Below are 5,821 nucleotides of genomic sequence, written 5' to 3' on the forward strand. Positions count from 1 at the left end.
TCATGTCACTCAAGTTTGTTAATGGTATTTCTTATTGGCTACTTAATGTTAAGATTGGCAACATGGCACTTACAGGATGGAGAGAATCACAGCAATGAGGCCAAATAATCGAATTATTCCTTTAATCTCAATAAAACTGTGAAATACAGAATCTGATTCTCATTTCATAGACTTCCACTGAGTCTCTCAGAAACATGCATTAGTTATAAACTAGAGTGTTCTGGAAAGACCTATTTAAACAAAATCTTTAATTCCACTTTAAAGCAAGGCAGTTCTTAGAGATTATGCACTAGTGACTTAGACAGTGTAATTACAGACTCGCTTCCCCACTGCCTTTACTTCTTTGATACACTTAATACTTTAAATAGCGGGTTTTTTCATTGTTTTATTTAACTCCTGTGGAATATTATTTTGCTCATACAAATAAATAGTGATACAAATAACGTAATTATCCAGAGCTTTGTAATAAAATCAATAAAAACATTGGAAAAAAAAGAAAAGGATACAGAAAGCAACCCCATCATTTAACTAGCAAAGCTCAAACCACACAAATTAGACTAGTTAATATTCTGACAAGTCCTTTAAATGTATTTATTATTCCTGCATGTTTGTGAATAAATATACCAGTTCCTTCAAATACTAATATAGACCTTGCAGAGTTTACTGATTTTAATTTACAGATATGATTAGGATTATGGACAACAGATACTTGCTTGATGTTACTTTCTTAGACAGTCTCATTAGCTTTAAGAAGGATATTGTACATAACAAAATTAATACCTGTATCTGCAGATTAGATCTTTGTTAAATGTTAAAATAGACCTTTTGTACTGTTTTAATTTCTTTTAAGACAAGGCATGGAGGGAAGGCTGACAAAATATATCTCTCTGATAACAGAATTTATTTGCAAAAAAAATACAGAACCTTCCAAGATTCTTGTTTTCAGAGATTTTCAGTCTACTTTGAGGAGTATACTTAACTAAACGTAACAGGCAAGCTACCAAAGAGGAGCAAGGCATAGAAGATGATTACTCATTTGTAGCTACAGTATCCGTTTATCCACAATGTAGAATGGAAAGCACCCATTGTACTCAAAGGTTGTCTCTATAACACAATTCATTCAGTGCTGGGTATGCTGAAAATGTCTTTCTTCTATGCATGTGCAAATACATGCATAATGTGTATGTGCAAATACAACATTTAACACTTTGTCTACGCTTTCAATTTTATTTGACTATGGCCAAAACCCAGACATAATACTCTACTGCTACAAACATATGATACAATTTTAAGTTTCCCTTCCTGGCAGTGGTGGTCTGTGCCCATTTTGTTCTTTCAGTCTCATAGAGATAACACACAGAGAAAAGAGTTCCAGAAAGAGGAAAATGGTAATTTGGTCCCTTTCAGTCTCATGAATGCCATCTATATTTTCCCCCTGTTCAGTTTAAGTCCTTTATTTCTGAATATCAGCAAATATTGTATTCTCGCTACACTAAAAGTATTTATTTGTTTAATTTTTTGTTGTTTTAAAAATTATTTTGCCAAGTAAATGGCATTAACTACTTCTACATTGTCTATGTGCTTTAAAATGTCACCTTTTGAAATATCTCTTCCACTGAGTGACAATATGGTAGGTAAAATACATCCCTATGTGAATAAACATACATGCTCACACATGCACAGATATACTTGTATAAGTTCAGTGATCTGCATTGAAAACAAGTCTGTGAAAAGCTTGAATTTACATCAGTAACCAACAAGACCCTTACATAGGGTCCAAGTTTCATAATTCTGTGAAAAAAAAAACCAAAAAACTTTGATATCTCATGCCCTTAAATACAGTCACACAGACAACCTAAGTCTGCATGATAGTCTAGTTTTCCCAGCCACACATTTTCTGGAAGTTAAAGTACTGTACATCATTCACGGACTGCAACAGTACAGTAAGATTCTCTGATACAGCTTTTGAGAGTATAAAGGAACAACAATCAATTAAATTGCAGTAGGTTACCAGTGTCATATGTATCTGTCACCTATAGAAACAAAATCTGCAAGCTATCTTCTCTAGAAATAATTAAATATTTAATTCTATGGAATATCAACTATTGCATGTGTCCATGGGGAATCACAAGTTGGCTGTTTCTCTAGTTTCATAAAAAAAACCTATCTGCACACCTTCTATCTGTTAAAGCTTAATATCCTAAGAACTACAGTGCTGTGACTAGCATCAGTCCTTCTGGCACTATCATTAATAAGTATTCTATTTCTATGGTGCTAAAACCTCCATCAGCCCAGAATGTTGTCCTTTCTTCTCGTTTTTTGGCTGCACATATTAAATGTCTTGCCTTAGGCGGCAAGGTAAAAACAAAACATGGACCCACAGGTATGAAAATGAGCCACTTTTTTTTCTTTGGGATGGAGTATTGTTTTGGCACACTAATTTCCCCTGCCAGAGCCTTGAAAGCACTAGAAAGTATGTTCCTACCTTCTCTACTAAAATCTTATGCATAAGTACTTTTAAATATATAGTGCACTGATTAATGTCTTTTTTTTTTTTTAATAATGTTTTGTCACTCCATGCAGATACATACATCTGCTCTGTAAGTAACAAGACTTTGAAGTGAATCAGGCAAAATTAAACTGGCAGTTTACCTTTTGTTTGGGTAAATGAGAAACTTAAGGACAATTAGCACTGAAAGATAATTACATTATCCAGACAACTACTGATCTGACAGTCCTATCTTTTAGGAACATACATCATATTTAAAATGAAATGTTTTGTCCAGCACCTACAAACAATCAATTAATGTAAATTATCTACAATACATTAGTAGTGCAACCTTTCCAAGGAAACATATTTGCTTAGGTTATTTTCCCAGAAGAAAATAAGGGGTTTTTTTGTTGTTGTTTATATGAAATAGAAAAAAAAAAAACAAGAAAAGCAAGTAATAATAAAGATTAAAAGTAATAGAAACATTCTAGAAAACTGTCATCCTCCAAATGAAAAGTTGTTTATTATTTTATTATAACACAGACTTTTCCATATTCTCTTGCTGCTCTTTTTTGTGGCATCTGATTGTCTCCTAGTCATTACTGGATTCAAACTTTTTAATGATACTTTGTGGTGAAGAATCATCACTTCCCTTTCACAGAAGGAAAAACAAAACCACAAAATTACCCAGATCTCCTAGATTTTCAGAAGGATTTTCTTTCAGTTTTTACTCTAACATTTTTAGCATTTTTTCCAGTGATGAGCCCATATGAAATATTTAAACAATGACTGTAGGAAAGACTTAAACCCAGGACTCTCTCCTTCTTTTAACTGTAGCTGAATCTTGCTTTAGTCAAAAGGACGTCCAGTTTATGAGCCTTGATGAGATTTAGGTAGGAAATAGTCATAGAATCATAGAATGGTTTGGGTTTGAACAGACCTTAAAGATCATCTAGTTCCAACCCTAGCTGCCATAGGCAGGGACCTTCCACTAGACCAGGTTGCTCAATGGCCCGTCCAATCCGGCCTTGAACACTTCCAGGGAAACCTGTTCCAGTGCCTCACCACCCTGCCAGTAAAGAATGTCTTTCTTACGTCTAATCCAAACCTACCCTCTTCCAGTTTAAAACCAAATAAGCACTGAGTTGTCTAGCTCTATCAAGATACATTTGGGATAAGCAAAGAAGTTGAACTCTAGAAACCAAAAAGTGCTTCAGGGTTGGAAATGCAATCTCCTAATTCTCAAGGGTTGTACATACAGCCCTTCTAGCTTAAGATATTCTTCTTGATGGAAAATCTAGACTCTACTGGAAAAAGGACAGAAAAAAATCAAATACTAGAACTTCTGAACTAGTCAATCACTATCATTCTGTTTATTTAATTTACAGTTCATAGGTGATTTTATTACTTTGGTACACATTCCTATTTTGTAGGATTAATAATAAACAAAATATTTATATTGTTACTTTTTTTTTTTCTCAGCATCTAAGAATCTTTACAATGTTAATCTCTTGCAACAGTTGTACTTTATTCATATAAAGTAAAAGTACTCTTATCTTAAGGAAAATATCTGCAAATATAAATTAACTATATTCAGTTTACAGGTAATTGCTGTTAGTGAACTTTGACCAAGAATTAGCAGTAATCTGTCTCATGAAATGGCTGAGGAAACCTCCTCTGCTATTAGTTCAATTAAACATGTCTACAATTCATGAACAATGTTGTCTGCATGAAAATAAAACCTAGCTATCTGCAAACTGAGAATATTTATAGTATATTATTAATAATAAACCTAATACCAAACAGGCAGAGGATGATGGCAAAGTACTGATGAGAGGCTGCAGGTTGTAACAAGTACTTAGAGCATCTGGCTACTAGCACAAAGGTTTAGAGTTCCATCTGTGCTCTGGAATCCTACTGCAAGTTGCTTACCCACACAGAAATATATATGTATAATTTTATTCAGGGTGGAAAGTCAAAAATAACTGGACGTGATACTGGTCCCATCATGATCTGAGTGCTGCTTGCTACAGAGACAGATGTGTCTTCAGTAGATTAGTTTAAGTACTCCATGAGACAATCGTGCCTTTTTCCTTGCATGGAAAACATAGATATCTTTCCTGGGTTTTTCTTCCACCCTAAAGCCTTATATAAGTACCACACAGAAATACATGGCTATAGTTGTCTCCTTATTATCTAAAATCACGTTTTTTTCAAGGGAGAAAACATTGGATTTTGTATTAAAAACAAAACAAACTAACGCTAATCTATAATTGAACATGATTTTATTGCTAAAATCAAAGTTCCCAAATAAACGACTACTGCACAGCATTAAAAATCACTAGCATTTGAAAAAAAAAAAAAGTATTTTTAAAACAATTTTGAAATCAGCAAAAATAAAGTTTATTTTATCATCATGCTGAGGAAGATTTCATTGAAACATAATCCTGTTTTTGTATAATTAAAGATAGATAGCAGTAAACATTTGAATTTCAAACACTTCATTATACCACATTCAGACGCATATTTTTTCCCCCTGAGAAATTATAAATGTGTAAGTTGTGTGTGATGACACTGGGAGAAGAAGAGAAAATAGCACAATAAAATGTTCCATTTATAAATGGGAGGTGAAACAAGTGTGTTGAAAAAGAATTTGAATATGGTGTCAATTTCTCAGAAAGCACATTGGTGTGGTTTTTATACACAGTACTTCCTACTTTTTTGACAAGAGTTGCATAGACATTTAGCACTAATCAATAGTGGAATATTGATCTAAATGGTAATATGACCTCCCATCAATGAGGAGAAGTATATTACAGAATTTGCTACATTTCTGTAAGCATAGGGTTTTGTTTTGGGTGATTTTGTTATGCTATCTTAAAATGTAAAGTCAAGTATTATTATCTGTAATCCTTGTGCTCTAGACTGTTACTGTTAAATGAGAAAAGGATTCTCTAAAAATAAATTAGAGAATGCAACCTAAATATGCCATCAAGAAACTGTGCCCTAGAGAAGATCTTCAAAGCTCTGTGTGTGTATAATCAAGCTCTTTGTACGAGACATCCTATTAACATTCCTGTGCAGAAAAAGAAAGTTAACAGTTCATTCTCCTTTGCATACTATAGAATTATTCTTGTGTTAACTGTTTTGTAAATGAAAGCATTTTGAAAACTCCATAATGGATTTATTTGTCAAGTATTTTTGTCAACATAGGTTGACTCATGATCCATGTGATGCACAGCTCCATAAATAATATAAGTTATGCCCCTAGCTCACTGTAATTGCAGTGGAAATTGACTCTGCAGTGGCTGTATATGCTATTGCAGTCAC

This window comes from Chlamydotis macqueenii, chromosome Z (assembly GCF_036417535.1).
Source record: "Chlamydotis macqueenii isolate bChlMac1 chromosome Z, bChlMac1.mat, whole genome shotgun sequence".
NCBI lineage: Eukaryota > Metazoa > Chordata > Aves > Otidiformes > Otididae > Chlamydotis > Chlamydotis macqueenii.